The 16,850-nt window shown below is 51.8% G+C and overlaps 1 protein-coding gene and 1 long non-coding RNA gene across 12 annotated transcripts in view; one reads left to right on the forward strand and one right to left on the reverse strand.

Annotated features, from left to right (window-relative positions):
* RIMBP2 (RIMS binding protein 2) overlaps nucleotides 1-16,850 on the reverse strand; it is a 96,811-nt gene that overhangs the window by 58,581 nt on the left and 21,380 nt on the right. The gene's annotated exons all lie outside the window — the stretch shown is intronic.
* Nucleotides 7,322-11,920, forward strand: LOC133348861 (uncharacterized). Of its 2 annotated transcripts, XR_009755842.1 has the most exons (4): nucleotides 7,322-7,385; nucleotides 7,545-7,659; nucleotides 8,395-9,085; nucleotides 10,492-11,920. It is a non-coding gene; the product is annotated as an uncharacterized LOC133348861 (long non-coding RNA). The 2 variants fall into 2 exon arrangements; XR_009755841.1 differs by having other exon boundaries at nucleotides 7,348-7,659.

A 16,850-nucleotide genomic window follows, 5' to 3' on the forward strand; every position in this document is an offset into this window, starting at 1 on the left:
AACCCTAAAAAAAATTACCAATTTTCTTGCACAGCGCGTACCACACAGGATCCATGCATACACAAAGACAAATATCCCCCTAATAGCCTTAACAGGCTGTTGGTGCAAGTGCTTTTAGCGACAGCCTATGAAGGCCGGCACGGCACACGAGGGGGTAGGTGGCGAACACCACGCCCGGCCGCCTTTGTCTCCCGAGTGGCAATGTATTTACACATCGCACCATGTACTCACTCGAGGCTGAGTCGATCTAAGGGAGCCCCAGGGATCGGTTCGGATAATCATCACCGGTGTTAGTGTCCGTGAGCGGGAATCGAACTCGCAGCGCGCCAACCGCTTGGCCCGCCACCCCACTCAGCACGGGTTCGCGCATCAGCGCGTGCCCTCCGCCGGGGGTGTTCACACGCAAAGACACAGGAGCGAGCGCCCTGCTCTCCAGCAGCTGCGGCTCATGCAACCTTCAAGGTGGGAGAGCAGCGCGCGTGGCGAGCGAGTGGAGCGAGCAACGGGGCGCGCGCGTCCGCACGAGTGCGCCCGGGTGCGCGTTTGCGCGCGCATTCGTAATGTGTAACAACAACAGCAAAAAACGGAAAGAGAGGATAAATACATATCGTCGAACGCACAGATGGCAGAGCACAGGAGCTCGGAGGCACGAAAGTCTGCAAAGAGTTGCTCGGAGGCGCAGTGGAGTCGGGAGGCGCCCTGCCTGCCTGGCGCGGTCACGTGCTACGAGCACGCGGTGTCACGCGCTCGGGGCTCGCGTGACACCGGTGGAAAATTAACGGCCTCAGCCCCGCGCCTACATCGTGCACACAGCAAATTAAAATACAATGCAGTTTTATGATTGTTAAAAAGTCTGCAGTAATTGTTTTGTTGTTGCTCAAATGAGAATTGAGGCGATTCTCAAACTCCCTATTATAGTCCTGAACCAGTGCTGGGAACACCACATTCATATGAATCTACCCTATGGCGATTGCTTCTTACATTTGCAAAATATGCTGTTCCTTCGCTGATTATTGCCTTATACCCAGAGCCATGGCCATAGAACGTGGTGTGCCGGGTGCATACATATTTTGCGAGTCATCGACCCGCACAGACCGAGCTGACAATATTCAGGCCTCTTTCTTCCTCGACTCGTCTTTAGCTTGTTTAGATGACTCAATAACGCTCACATTTCCCCCCATTGTAAAAAGAATTCAACCGATCATCATCTGTCACGAGCAATCCACTGCTGGATGAGTGCATCCTCAAGCCATTGCCATCTCTAACTGGCCCTCCAATGTAACAAGCCATTTCGCACCTGCAGGTATTCATCCATGGAATTGGCCAATGGATCAGGGCCCTCCTCGTCAATACTCTTGAGACCCAGTGAGGTCATTCCTGGGTGTAAATAATTGACATCACACGCACACAAAGACAAAACGTAATATTTTCGTGCGGAGTGCACACGTGACGCTCGCGCAATGTCTCCGCCTTGGCGGACTGCCTTCACCAACCTCGACGTTCAAACGGACGCAGGCGCGGCAATAGCAACGGGCCGCAGAACTACCGCCGTTCAAAGTCCGTATCGCGGCGTTACGCACGTCGAAATACAGCGCGCGTTCTCTTCTGCTCAGCCATTCCCTTGTGATCCCCGCACGACAGCGCGACCGTCTCGCGGCTCTTTAATTATTTATCGGCGAGGTCACGGATGAATCCACAGACGCAGCAGCGCCTGCCCTGGACGCCGGAGATACGGGCCGGCTCGCACGCCGCTGCCCGCTCTCGCGCATTTGCACATCAAAGGCCGCCGCCCGCCGCGGCCTTCCGAGTTTCCGTGTCGAGGTCCGACCCGTGGGTCGGTCTTATCTCTGTAGTTTCAGAGGAGCACATTTGACAGGTCGAGTTCTGCACAAAAGCTTAGAGTTAGCTAAGTACCCGTGTTTGTGGGATTAATGGCTCTAACGTGTACAGTGTCTGCATTTATTTCTCGTTTTAAGCCGGGCACAAAGAGTATCCGCGCGATACGGCGTCAGAGCGAGCGAGCGAGCGGTGGTCGTCACGCACCGCTGCAGACACTGCCTGCATTAGTTGCTGAGGAAGGAAGAGCCGTGGTTTCTCTCCGCCCTGGCCACAGTAGGGACCACTCTCAACCGGCGTCCGGCAGAAGGTGTGGATATTTCCTCCGCAAATTGGAAGATCAAGGTCTCACCAAATCGCGAATGCGGCGAGGTGCAAGCCGTCAGACGTACATCACTGATGACCGCCCAATACGTCATGCATGTTCTGGTGGAACAAGTGGACTAAGCCACTCAACTACCACCCCGAATTCCGTGAAATGGCTGACAACATTAAACATTACAATTGTAGCCCTGCTGAATATTTCAAACGCCTAACGAAAGATATATGGGAGGGGGTGGGGGGGGAGTACACGTACAAGATGATTACGTGGTTCCAGGGGTGAGGTTTTCAAGACCCGTGCAAGCCATAATGCATATTTGCTCACGACCAACATCGGTGGCGAGTGATATCTGAACCGGTCCTAGGCGAACACCCCTTCGCCAACCGCACTCCGCCTTGCATGGTGACGCACGGTCAAACGTACATATGTTTATGTACTGTCCATTGAACTTCTTTCACACCGTACGTAGTAGCCAACCGTGCTAATCGGAGGTGCAAACAACCCCCCTACGCTCGAAGCAGAGTGGGAAGGATCTCATCCAGTCATGGATTGACAAAGGGTAATACAATATTGTTGTTGGTTAATCATCTCAATGAGCAACACCAACATAAATACAACACACAATGTCACATTGCTAATGGGATACTGTAATTCCAAACAAGTTTCGTTCGCTGCAAATTTACCAAGGGACCTCGTCTAGATCCTGTGTGATTCGGTGCCAGTGGGGGTCAACAGGTGGGGCCTGTTGAGTTCAGAGGGGATCAGGTGGGGTTAGATAAAAGTCAGTGGCATAGCAAACGAGTGTGCAAGCGGTGCAACTGCACTGGGGCCCCAAGATCCGGTGGGGCCCAGGTGGCAGTCGATAACGAGCTGGAGGGGGGGGGGGGAGTTGGCGGACAGGGCCTCCTCCTCACTTTATACCTTGCACCAAGGGCCCACGCGACCATGGGCACGCCACTGGTTGTTATTCGCTGCCGAGGCGCAGAAGCGGTGACCTCGCCACCGTCACTGCCCGTCGATTTGGGCTCGCGCTCGAAAGGCTGTGCTCATTAAAGCAGTCGCAGCGTCACCGACCACAGTCGTCGAGTGCCACTCGGGTCGCCTCCCAAATGATCCGCGGTTCGTCTGGAAGGTCAGTGAGGTCAAGGGCGGAGGTGAAGCTGTCTCGCCACCCTGGCGACAGACCTGAAACGGCGGCGGGGTCGTCGTGTGCGCCTTTGCCTTTCATCACGCGCCATTCGGCCGCAGAAGAGATGCGTCGCGCAGGAGATGGTGGCTTTGCGCTCCGCACTATAATGAGATGTCGTCGCCGTTTCCAATAACAGCAACAACGCACGTCGGCTGGCGCCGTTCCCTTGGCGTTCGCGACTGTGCACACGTGTGACGCAATACAAGAGCTGGGGCTCGTGATGATTTCGTTTTTAATTGGCAGGCCTTTGTTATTCATGCCAATGTTATAATTAGCTATATAGGGTTACTGGTAACATGAACCTAGAATTATTATTTTTTATTTACAAACGGGACGGGAAGCGTACGTCTTGGACTCATTTGAAATGACTCCAAATAAATAATCGTGCTCTGTTCCCAAATGGGCTTCACAGCTGTGCAGATGCAGTATTGTTCACAATGAGCAAACTGTGATGGTCCAAAAACCACGAGCATATGTTTCTAAAGTGCATATGCATATTTAGTCGTACAACATTTTGTTCACGAGACATCTTGTCCCGAAGTGGTACATCCATTAATTTGCCCTCGCGTTCGGAGTTGAGCATTATTTGAAAGGCCGGATTGTTGGTATCAACAATGCCTCTTTCGTTCGCGGCAAACTTTTAATGCACAGTATTGCACGAACGGCATCCTGGCGATATCTGCTCTCAGCACTGTGCTTCCTCAGTAGCGGCTGCGGCAGTCAGAACAGTTGTGTTCACACGAGCAAGTTAATGACACAGATACCTCCTTATCTGCTCGCCGATAACGCGGATAAGACGCCCTCTTCTATACCAGTGGATTTCAACGTCTCCATCCCAGAGCCTTCCTCTCTTGCTCCCATTCTTCACCACAGCTTGGACAGACTGTTAGGCCCAGTGCTGTTAGTGAACACCGACGAAGGCCAGCACGGCACACAAGGGGGTGGGCGGCCAGCACCACGCCCGGCCCCTTTGTCTCCCTAGTGGCGATCTGTACATATCGTACTCGGTACACATTGAGGGTGAGTCGACCTAGGACCGGGACAAATAACCATCACTGGTGTTGGTTGTGAGCCGGATTAGAACTCTGGTCGCCGGGTTCGTAGCGAAGTGCGCTAACTGCCACACTATCACTCCCCTATTCTCCACGTCCTTCACTATGAACCTCACAGGCACCTCCTCTCCCTTTAAACCCTCCGTGTCCCCCTCCTCTTTATTCCAAACACTCAAAGCTGAACTGTGTGTCCAACTGTAGCCGAATGCACGGGCACACGTTGTTCTGGGCAGTCAGCTTTTCGGCTCAATTTCCACATCAATGGAAATAAAATGCCAGACATTCTTCGAAGGTAGCGGCGGAACCATCTGCCCCGTCCTTGCCCTGCCAACGATCCGGATCTCGCTACCCCGCGGTTAAGGGGCACCGCTCTCCGTTGCCTACCGATGATGCAGATAACCCCCCAAAAAAACATTTCACGAGTGCAGTGGTAGCAGATCTGAGTGACCTGATAACTGATGACATGGATGCTGACCAACAATGGCAGGGACGTGACACTGCTACCAGCTCGCCGATAACAGTCGTGCGACGCCTTGGCTAACCGATAACGGAAACCGAGCGGCGAGCGGTGCTGAAACCTTATCTCTTGTTGACCACCGCGGGTGGGACAGAGCGGTGTGGACGTGACACGAGCGTGCGTGTGTGCGCGCGCCTCGGTAGGGGAGCGGCGGTGAAGCGCTGAGCGCACCACGCTACGAACCCGACGGCCACAGCCAACATCAGCGGTGGTTATATCTGAACCGATCCTGGTCCTCCCTGAGGTCGATTCATTCTTAAATGAAGTACCTGGGAGCGGGGTGTAATCATCAGCACCGGGGAGACAAATGCAGCCTTGCCAGCCTCCGTTGATGCTCATGAGCAGCACCAGCCCAAACAGCCTGTACGGCTACGCGGGGGAACGTTGTCTTTGTCTGATGCACTTTTTGGGGCCGACGTCCATTAAAAAACCACGCCGCTAACTAAACATCCAGCAGAGACACGGCACTCCTGAATTGTAAATTAACAGCCGGGATGAGCTTACACCTCCTTAACATTCTCCACTCGGCCGCAGCGTGAAAAGACGCGCACACAATGCCCGCCAGTTGCTCGAGACGACGTCATTTTTTTTCCTAGCCAGCAGCCAACTTACTCAGTTAAATAAAGAGCCAAATATGATATACGAGATGTGCCAACGGCCCGATGAAGTCCATCAATAATTCACCGTGGAGCAGAGTGGCGCCGATGCCACGCAAAGGATAGCTCTCTTTTAATTTCCCTAAAAGAGACCTCGAGCAGAAGGCTGACCGGCAACCACTAACAAGATGGGTTTCCCAGTTTAGAACGCGATAAAGCTTTTGCGACACCCTCTAACCCCGCGCCAGCACAGATTATCACGCGCATTCCCGCTGCTACTGAACCATTAGCTGCAACGCATCGACAGGGAACCACTCTTGGAGCTGGCCGGATGGCTCAGTAAATTCCTCAGCACTGAGAGGGCAATGCCAAGACCCTGAATTCGAAGCCGGGTTTCGGCCGCCTGCGATGACACCGGCTTCTCCGCAGTTGTGAGTTTGATGGTCCTCCCTTCTCGTCACCGACGACGGCACGAAATTTAAATTTACACATTGAATTAGCTCTTCACTTAAAATTGGCTTATTCCAGCTTTGTGACTTTACATTTTCGGTTTGGGTGACATGCAACGGACATTCTTTGTAGACCGTGGGCGTCGGCCTGGGATAAAGAGGCCTGCTGAGGTGACTCCTGAAAGACAGCAACCTTCTCTGGCACAGGGTGATACATTGCTAGCTGTAGAGATGCAAATAGATATTTTTGCTCATCTCACGACGCGAGGTTGATAGCGAAGTTGAAATATAAATGGGAGTGGGGAAATAAATATATTCGTTCGGGGGGCGGGGGGGGGGGGTGGGGAGTGGGTGAATTTCACATTTTAAAAATATCGCACTAAGTGCAAAGAAACAACTTCAACGGAGATTTGGGGCCTGTGGATCTCTGTGAAGCCATCGGTGACTCCAACCATGAAGGGGCGCGAATCCCTAAAAGGACTGCGTCAGATGCAGCGGCGGCACCATTAGGGAGACTCGGCACAAACCCGCAACACTCGCGCCGTCCTTCTCGACTTGTGACCGCGACAATGACGTAAATGGGACGCACGACTTACACAGGTCCGCCAAGCCATCGTGGCGAAAGTCGCAGCAGAGGTCACCGCAGCAGGAAGGCTCCCTCCGGTCCTGAAGCAGACCCGCTGCGACGTGGACGCAGCAGCCTCTCCACGGCGTGCGTGCGTCACGTCCCCCGTGTCACGAGGCCCGCAGTGTCAGTGGGCCTGTAGGCAGGTCGAGCCCCCACCCCCCGCTCCCCTCCTTGCTGAAGGGTCAACCCTAACCATCCTTATAAACTCTTATAAGGGGCCGTCCATAAATGACGTCACGCAATTTTGAACGATTTTTGACCCTCCCCCCCCCTCCTCGTCACACGGAGTCACAAAAAGTCAGACCCCCCCCCCTCAAATATGACGTCACAAAGCTCTGCCCCCCCCTCCTCAAAATAAAACATGCTTCAAATCGCTTTAAACTATTGTCATTGTAGTGCGTATTTAATGTGGCGCTGCACTCTGATGTTGTAGGAGAAAACATTTATTCAAAAAGTCTATTTAATTAAGTAGAACGTGTTGTAATCTTTGGGTTTATCGGTAAAGTCACGTAGAAATTTTTTTTAAAAAAATGACCACCGAAAAAAACAGACTATGGATCCTTGCAGTCACGAAAACTTCAAATCTATAATTAAAACGTGTTGATTATATTTATTTAAAGTTGCGCATTTTGATGTGACGTTTCTCACCCCCCCCCCCCTCGTCACACATCGTCACAAATGTCTGATCCCCACCCACCCCCCTAGGTGCGTGACGTCATTTATGGACGGCCCCTAATAACAAAAAAAAGCACAATAAATCGATGGGCGTCTCAGCCTTTCCTTGTGGACCGAGGAGGTGACAGCCGGAGCAGAGTGCACGGTCGACAGCGGCAGATTACATCGTTACTCGTTCTGTTTCGCGTTTAATATTTGTTTAAAGTTTCATACTGAATGTCATGCCCTGCGTGAGTGGATGTCTGACCCCTCCCCCACCCACCCCCGCCTTTTAAACAAGGTCGCCCTGCAGGGGTCACGTGTCATTACACGAAGCCTCGCTCAGGACCTGTGCACCGCACCACCCGCAGCTCGTCGTCGCAAAACACAGGGAGGGCTCCGTCGATCGAGCGCATGTACGCTTCGGCTTAACATTCAAGATACCGTATACATCTGTGCACATGTACATTGCGATACGGGACAATACTGCATCGCGTACCGTACTGCCAATAATTCCTGTAACGAGCTCCGTCGAAACACCGTGGATGATTTTCCAACCGAGATCAATACATTACACCAACAAAAAGAACGTGTGATATACGATAAGCTTGACCTGTCATAACCTTTGCACTTTTGTTGTTAACATGTGACACGTGTATACAATGTGCTTTGTTGTTAACCGTCGGACTAAATTGTCCATTGTGGATGTAATCAATGAACGAACTCATTGCCCGTTGCTGAAGAGCGTTGTGGGTGCAGGGAAGGGGGTCCCCTCAACCCCAAAAATCCCCTCCACAAGTCCACGCCACCGACGAGCCAAACTCAGGCTCTGCTCAGATCCGAGCGAAGAGGCCGGATTCCGGCATTGGGTGGTTTGTTTTTTTCTTCTTGGTTCTTTCGGTAAAGTCACGTAGAATGGAAATAGTAAAATAATAAAAATAAAACATAATAAAATAATTCTCACGACGCTTCGGCCACAACGCAAGCAGCCGTCCTCAGGTGAAGAACAGGTCTGTCGATGACTTTACCGAAAGAACCAAGAAGATGAATCCCTGCAGTCACGAAAGCTTTAAATCGTGGTTTGTTTTCTTCTTGCCACCCTCTCCTCCTCCTGTTGACGCTGCTGGTTCATTTTATTTACTTTCCAACAGGCTCGGAGGCTCGCCGTCCGATGACAGCTGCTGACGGCACCGTCCCCGAAAAGCAGCCCGCGGGCGCGTGAAGTGACGCCGCGGTTTGTTTTTAAAGGTCACCAAAAGAACCCAACCGCTTCTCGGGACCCGGCGTGGTCGCCACAGAATTCTCCCCAGCCCCACCAAAGCGATTACGGCTACACAATTAATACACACACTTCGAGTTTCGCCTAATTAGTTTACCCGTGTTAACATTTTTGACTACATTTTTTTTCTAATCCGGTGTTATTTTCACCTGCTGTACAAGTGTTATTGAATTTTTAAAAAATGTTCCCTAGGTCATAATAACATTGTTAAATATTTAAGAATTTTACAGTGTTGCCATAAATCTACGCACGGCACGCACTGCATATAATATTGTGTCGGTGTCGTGTAAGGCGTCTACGGGGAATTCTCTCAATTGGAGGGCGAGCTGGTGGTGAGAGAGAGAGGGTGGTGAGCAGGTGGTGAGTAAGCGGTGGGAGGGTGAGCGGGTGGTGAGGGAGTGGGTGGTGAGCAGGTGGTGAGCGAGCGGTGGGCGGGTGAGCGAGTGGAGGGTGAGCGATCGAGCGGTGCTGTGGGTCTGCCAAGCCCGAACGCGCAATGCCGCGTTGCCACCAGCGCCACTCGCTGTCACTGCCGGGCAGACTTAGTCCAGTGCATCCACCAGGTTTGTACAGACGCCCATCGCAGTGTTCGGCACTCCTTGAAAATAAACAAAAATCTCGCAATGCTCGTCATTAACACTGCCTTACAACAGAACACATTCCTGCGGAGGGAGCTGGTAGGAACGTTGGGTTGCTCGGTCAATGGCCAGGGTCAACAGCGGCGTGGTGTATTCCGCAAATATGCCCGACTGTGAGAGCGGGCACAAGCCGGCGTGAGTAGGTTAAACGTTGAGTTTTATAAGGGCACCACGGGGTGACCAGCCCCTCCCCACCCAGCCCCACCCCTCCCACCCCCCACCCAGCCCCACCCTCCCCACCCAGGCCCCTCCCCACCCTCCCCACCCAGCCCCTCCCTCCCCACCAGCCCCTCTCTGCACGACGGACACAATAATCCCCTGTGGGCTGGTGTAACCAGGAGGTTCCTACCAGTAAAACACATAGCAGGGCCCTGATTCAGAGATAGAGGGCAATGAGATTGACTGCTTTGTAGTTGGAGATCGTACTTCATGCCATGGGGCTCAGACAGAATTGGGATTTGTGGCAAATGAACAGTTGTGAATTGACATCGAAAGGTTTCCCACGAGCAGACATTGAGCAGCGAACCAACCCTTCGAAGTGAATAAAAAAATACCTACAAAGTAAAATCATCAGATGTCACTGCTACACTGCATCATGAGAAGTGGCACCGTGATGCAGAGACCATTATTACACTCAATTAAAATAAAGAAAAATATTCACGTGAAAAGTTGGGCTTTGAAAGCGTGAAATACCCTAAAAAGCAATTCACGAAATATCATGCATAAGCATAGATTATATAATAACACTTTCCCGTGTGAGTTTGTCTGATAATATATGCATTGTCTTTGAAACTGATTGGTCCATACCAGACAGCTTTCTCACCCCGAGCTCGCATTACTCTGATAGTGTTTTGTCTTTGAGCTGTACACCTTTTGGCGTCCTCTGGTCTAACACCGTTTGAGACGAGGATCAAAAGAAAGCCGTCTCTGGTGTGGACCAATCAGTTTCAAGGACAATACATATATTATCAGAGTATGTTTTTTGTTTGCATTCTAACCACAAGCATTGTGGTTAATGCAGACATGATTCCTTGTAAAAAGTTTCAGTTTGGTGTTTTAACATCTTAACACAACTGTTTTGTTGCCAGAAAAAAGGGGAAAACCTATTATCATTCTTCAGAAGTATTTAATAACCGGTACGGAATATTTTCCCTAAACTGTCAGCGAAAATCACGTTGGCTCTGGTTTGTGTCTCCAAGTTTTTGGCAACAATTTTATCAATTTTCCCCGTTTTCAATTATCGTCAGTCTCTAAGAGCAACGCAACTCTAGACTAAAGTTTCATTTATATTTGCTGATATTTACGAGTGTTTTGGCGCTTTCCCGTTACAGGTGGACGATGGACGGACACCACTAATGCAACACGCTTTCAGCCTCGGTTGGAAATCGTTAAAATCAGCGGCAGAAGTCACAAACAAAAAAACACGCCGCTCGTCCATTCCCCCACGGAGTTGCCTTACGAGGATGTGCCGAGTTGGGGCTGCAAAGAAGGCCCAGGAAGCACTCTCGCCACATTACAGCGACGGCAGCTTGAGCTTTCAATTAGCTGGAAGGGCAGCAGGGCCATCAACGTCGCGTCCAGAATCGTGCGAATGCAAGAGCCGATGGCGCAATGCCCCGCGCAATTCTACGTGCGACGTCCCATATCCTTCGTCAAGCCCGGACGTCGTCCTGCAAAGGCAGTGCCTGCCACAAGCGGCGACAATTTATCAGCGATGTTGCGTGACATTTAAGGTCGCGTTTCATTCACAGCGGGGACACTTCCAGCGAAGCCAACACGTGGTCACAGCACCGACACTCCGCAGGTGCGGCTTGCCAAGTGGAAACGTCCTCTGTCATTTGCACGTGTGTGAGCGTACGTTTTGAAAAGTGTACAGGAGTGGTGGTGCGATGGTTAGCGCGCTGCGCTGCGAACCGCACCATCGGTGTTTGATTCCTTACCATGGCCGATATCATTGGTGAATTACGGTGTAAGTGAAATAGTCCAGGGCATTCCCTAAGCCAACTCAGACTCGAATACGTCCCTGGTGCAGTGTGTAGCCATTACTCTTGGGGAGAGAAAACTAGCCCAGCCATAGCGCTGGCCACACCACCACTTTGTGCACCATTATTGCCTGAAGAGGTGCTCACTAACACCAATTGCTCTGAGAGAAAAGTAAAGTAGGCTACACGGTGCAACTTTGTGTGTGAGCAAGCACGCACGTGTACGCACAGTGTGGTAGACGCAGAGCACATTCGGAGGGAGAAAAGAGTCGGTAGAGAATTAATTAATTGCAGGTGTACAATTCATGTGAAACGTGTCAAAAGCGGCAGATGACATACAACGGCCGTCTAAACATCGTGCCTGTGTGTGAGTATAATTTATACAGGGAGCGGTAGTGCAGTGGTTAGCGCACTGCAGTGCACTGCGCTACGAACCCAGCAACCCGAATTCAATTCCTGCTCGTGGCCAACATCAGTGGCGAATATTTAAACCCGGTCCTGGGCCACTACCCCTAGGTTGATGCGTAAAAATCGACACTGAGGAGTAGAAAGTGGCCCAGCATGGTGTTGGCCACACCACCCCCCTCGCGTGACGTTTCCGGCCTGCACAGGCGCTCACAAACGGCACTCGCCACAACAGTCTGTTAAAGGCTACACGGGGGATCTTTGTAGGATACATGAGCCACGCAACTGCTGCAGGAAGAGGCCTAATAATTTCGATTTAAAGCTTTCGTGACTGCAGGGATTCATCTTCTTGGTTCTTTCGATAAAGTCACGTAGAAGGACGGCTGCTTGCGTTGTGGCCGAAACGTCGTGAGAATTATGTTATTTTATTATGTTTTATTTTTATTATTTTATTACTTCCCTTCTACGTGACTTTACCGAAAGAACCAAGAAGAGGCCTAATAATGTCCGGTCGTGTTCTGCGCGTTCGGGCGTATGCAGTAGAGTACGGCGCGTGTCTGCGGTGTGCGGACAACAGGGCCCACTTTAATTCTGGACGCGTTCTCGGTCGGACAGCTGTGGAAGCACTCGGCTGCAGGGCAAAGGAGTTGCATAACAACGGCGGGCATTTGGTATTATTTATAGAAATACCTTAATGAGCTTTCATTTCTTTACAGCCCCATTAAACAGGATAATGTGATTGGCCTGGGTGGCTGGTGAAACTGTCACCCGACTCGATGCAGGCAGAGTGGACATTCGAAACGCTCGCACAATTCCAGCCGCGATGGCAGCGTCAGTTTATCCGCAGCGCGTTTAACTTATCCAGAATAATCTCACCGAGCCTCATGATCCATTTTCAAGAGAATCCTGCATTGGGATGTTTGGTCACTTTAAGATGTTTTCTTGTTCATGTTTTTGTTTTTTGTTTGTTGCGGTTGCACCCGATTCAAGAGCCGAATGCCTCACCAGGACTATACCAAATAAATGAAACTGAAAACTGGTAAATTTCTCAACAAGCAGTTTGAAAGTTGGTGGAAAACCAGGGTATGGTATCTGGAGAAAACATCGCATGGACGAGAGGTAAACACTTGAAAAACTATACAAATGGGTTAAGTGGCGTAGCACGTTCGGTACGGGCCCTTGTGCAGGGAATGAAATTGGGGCCCTCCCCCAATGCAATTTCCCCCACAGAGCCCACTTTCACCACACTACACCTGCACTGTCGATGACTACGCTGCTGAAGTGGGCCCACAACCTCCTTGCTCTCCTAACAACTTACAGAGCCTGGAGAGAACGATCAGAGCGAACCCGCTGGCAGCCGCCGCTCACGCCGCAGAGCTCCGAAGGGAACAGAGCACACGCGCCGCAGATTTGTGAAACGCCTTCCCGTGGGGAATAGGCATTTGCCTTTACAGCTGTTAATCATCGTGTCGCATGATTAATTTAGCTGCGTTTATAATCACTAAGGAACGATGACCTTACAGTGCTGCGATCGTGGTTCCGTGGGTGCCAGCGTGTGTGTACGCTCTCACGAGACGGATGACGGAGAGAGACAGAGAGAGACAGCGACGCGTTCGTCACTGGCGATGATGTCGCCCTGCAGGAACGGCCCAATTAGCCCGGCCGGACGGCCTGTTCAATTTCTCTGTCAACGGTAATTTTGTGGATGTGATAAATTAGGCACCAATTTTTCTTTTTTATACGCGATAGCTTCACACGAAATGTGCGTGCAGCGCAGTGCAGTGGGTGGTCGCGAGAATGTCCTCGGCATCGTGTACGCACGCGACAGGAGGTCCGAAGAAGAGTACACGCGTGCTCATGGCCTCCTTCGATAGAGTGCGCAATCTCTACGGCTAACGCTGCAGTAATCAACGACAGTTGGGTGATAACCCCCTTTACCATTGCAGGCGAGGACCTCGTTCAGGGTGGTCCTGCGAAATTTGTGATGTGTGAGCAATTCCATCAATGAGTTTTTTGGCGTTGAAAAGGAGGAAACCTGAGAAAACCCACAATGCATAGGTGGCGGGCTCCACACAGATGGATTGAAACCATTACTGTACAAGTCCTAGTTATGGCCACCAAGTCTGCCACACTCGGCATTCCGATGCGACCTCCCGTCCAAGCGCTGTCCGGTGTCAACCTTGCTGAGCATAAATAAAAAGTTCGATCATTCCACGTGAGCCTCGGAGTACGTCGTCGGAATAGTTGAGCGTCTCCGTCTCAAGTTCCTTGCCCGCCCCTCGTATATATTTTCAGCACAAACACACGAAAGCGTAATGGGTCTGCCATGCCGCGGTAATTGTAATCACTGCAGTGTGCTGGTAATATGCATAATTAAATTAGAACTCATGACACGGGCAATGCTCATCTCAAGCTGAAACAGAATAATAATAATTATTTCCATGCGTCAGCGCTCGCTGCCCTCACGGCGCGAGATCTTCGTGGGACGCGCCGGAAAAATGTGCAGCAAGAGTGTGCAGCAAGAGTGTGCAGGAAGAGTGTGCAGGTAGAGTGTGCAGCAAGAGTGTGCAGGAAGAGTGTGCAGCAAGAGTGTGCAGGAAGAGTGTGCAGGAAGAGTGTGCAGGAAGAGTGTGCAGCAAGAGTGTGCAGGAAGAGTGGTGTGCAGGAAGAGTGTGCAGGAAGAGTGTGCAGGAAGAGTGTGCAGGAAGAGTGTGCAGGAAGAGTGTGCAGGAAGAGTGTGCAGCAAGAGTGTGCAGGAAGAGTGTGCAGGAAGAGTGTGCAGGAAGAGTGTGCAGCAAGAGTGTGCAGGAAGAGTGTGCAAGAAGAGTGTGCAGGTAGAGTGTGCAGCAAGAGTGTGCAGGAAGAGTGTGCAGGAAGAGTGTGCAGGAAGAGTGTGCAGGAGGAGAGTGCAGGAAAAGTGTGCAGCAAGAGTGTGCAGGAAGAGTGTGCAGGAAGAGTGTGCAGCAAGAGTGTGCAGGAAGAGTGTGCAGGAGGAGAGTGCAGGAAAAGTGTGCAGCAAGAGTGTGCAGGAGGAGAGTGCAGGAAAAGTTTGCAGGAAGAGTGTGCAGCAAGAGTGTGCAGGAAGAGTGTGCAGGAGGAGTTTGCAGGAAGAGTGTGCAGCAAGAGTGTGCAGGAAGAGTGTGCAGGAAGAGTGTGCAGCAAGAGTGTGCAGGAAGGGTGTGCAGGAAGAGTGTGCAGGAAGAGTGTGCAGCAAGAGTGTGCAGGAAGGGTGTGCAGGAAGAGTGTGCAGGAAGAGTGTGCAGGTAGAGTGTGCAGGAAGAGTGTGCAGGAGGAGTTTGCAGGTAGAGTGTGCAGGAAGAGTGTGCAGGAAGAGTGTGCAGGAGGAGTTTGCAGGAAGAGTGTGCAGCAAGAGTGTGCAGGAAGAGTGTGCAGGAAGAGTGTGCAGCAAGAGTGTGCAGGAAGGGTGTGCAGGAAGAGTGTGCAGGAAGAGTGTGCAGCAAGAGTGTGCAGGAAGGGTGTGCAGGAAGAGTGTGCAGGAAGAGTGTGCAGGTAGAGTGTGCAGGAAGAGTGTGCAGGAAGAGTGTGCAGGTAGAGTTTGCAGGAAGAGTGTGCAGGTAGAGTGTGCAGGAAGAGTGTGCAGGAAGGGTGTGCAGGAGGAGTGTGCAGGAAGAGTGTGCAGGAAGGGTGTGCAGGTAGAGTGTGCAGGTAGAGTGTGCAGGAAGAGTGTGCAGGTAGAGTGTGCAGGTAGAGTGTGCAGGTAGAGTGTGCAGGTAGAGTGTGCAGGAGGAGTGTGCAGGTAGAGTGTGCAGGAAGGGTGTGCAGGTAGAGTGTGCAGGTAGAGTGTGCAGGAAGAGTGTGCAGGTAGAGTGTGCAGGAAGGGTGTGCAGGGAGAGTGTGCAGGTAGAGTGTGCAGGTAGAGTGTGCAGGAAGAGTGTGCAGGTAGAGTGTGCAGGTAGAGTGTGCAGGTAGAGTGTGCAGGTAGAGTGTGCAGGAAGGGTGTGCAGGTAGAGTGTGCAGGTAGAGTGTGCAGGAAGAGTGTGCAGGTAGAGTGTGCAGGAAGGGTGTGCAGGGAGAGTGTGCAGGAAGAGTGTGCAGGTAGAGTGTGCAGGAAGAGTGTGCAGGAAGAGTGTGCAGGAAGGGTGTGCAGGAAGAGTGTGCAGGTAGAGTGTGCAGGAAGATTGTGCAGGAAGGGTGTGCAGCAAGAGTGTGCAGGAAGAGTGTGCAGGTAGAGTGTGCAGGAAGATTGTGCAGGAAGGGTGTGCAGCAAGAGTGTGCAGGAAGAGTGTGCAGGTAGAGTGTGCAGGAAGAGTGTGCAGGTAGAGTGTGCAGGAAGAGTGTGCAGGAAGAGTGTGCAGGAAGAGTGTGCAGGTAGAGTGTGCAGGAAGAGTGTGCAGGTAGAGTGTGCAGGAAGAGTGTGCAGGAAGAGTGTGCAGGAAGAGTGTGCAGCAAGAGTGTGCAGGAAGAGTGTGCAGGTAGAGTGTGCAGGAAGAGTGTGCAGGTAGAGTGTGCAGGGAGAGTGTGCAGGAAGAGTGTGCGGGAAGAGTGTGCGGGAAGAGTGTGCAGCAAGAGTGTGCAGGAAGAGTGTGCAGGAAGAGTGTGCAGGAAGGGTGTGCAGGAAGAGTGTGCAGGAAGAGTGTGCAGGAGGAGTTTGCAGGAAGAGTGTGCAGGAGGAGTTTGCAGGAAGAGTGTGCAGGAAGAGTGTGCAGCAAGAGTGTGCAGCAAGAGTGTGCAGGAAGGGTGTGCAGGAAGAGTGTGCAGGAAGAGTGTGCAGGAAGAGTGTGCAGCAAGAGTGTGCAGGAAGAGTGTGCAGGAGGAGTTTGCAGGAAGAGTGTGCAGGAAGAGTGTGCAGCAAGAGTGTGCAGCAAGAGTGTGCAGGAAGGGTGTGCAGGAAGAGTGTGCAGGAAGAGTGTGCAGGAAGAGTGTGCAGCAAGAGTGTGCAGCAAGAGTGTGCAGGAAGAGTGTGCAGGAAGAGTGTGCAGGAAGAGTGTGCAGGAAGAGTGTGCAGCAAGAGTGTGCAGGAAGGGTGTGCAGGAAGAGTGTGCAGGAAGAGTGTGCAGCAAGAGTGTGCAGGAAGAGTGTGCAGCAAGAGTGTGCAGGAAGAGTGTGCAGGAAGAGTGTGCAGGAGGAGTTTGCAGGAAGAGTGTGCAGGAAGAGTGTGCAGGAAGAGTGTGCAGGAAGAGTGTGCAGGAGGAGTTTGCAGCAAGAGTGTGCAGGAAGAGTGTGCAGGTAGAGTGTGCAGGAAGGGTGTGCAGGAAGAGTGTGCAGGAAGAGTGTGCGGGAAGAGTGTGCAGGTAGAGTGTGCAGGAAGGGTGTGCAGGAAGAGTGTGCGGGAAGAGTGTGCA

Source organism: Lethenteron reissneri, chromosome 28, assembly GCF_015708825.2.
Source record: "Lethenteron reissneri isolate LAM-NWPU_2019-01 chromosome 28, ASM1570882v1, whole genome shotgun sequence".
In the NCBI taxonomy this organism is placed as follows: Eukaryota; Metazoa; Chordata; class Hyperoartia; order Petromyzontiformes; family Petromyzontidae; genus Lethenteron; species Lethenteron reissneri.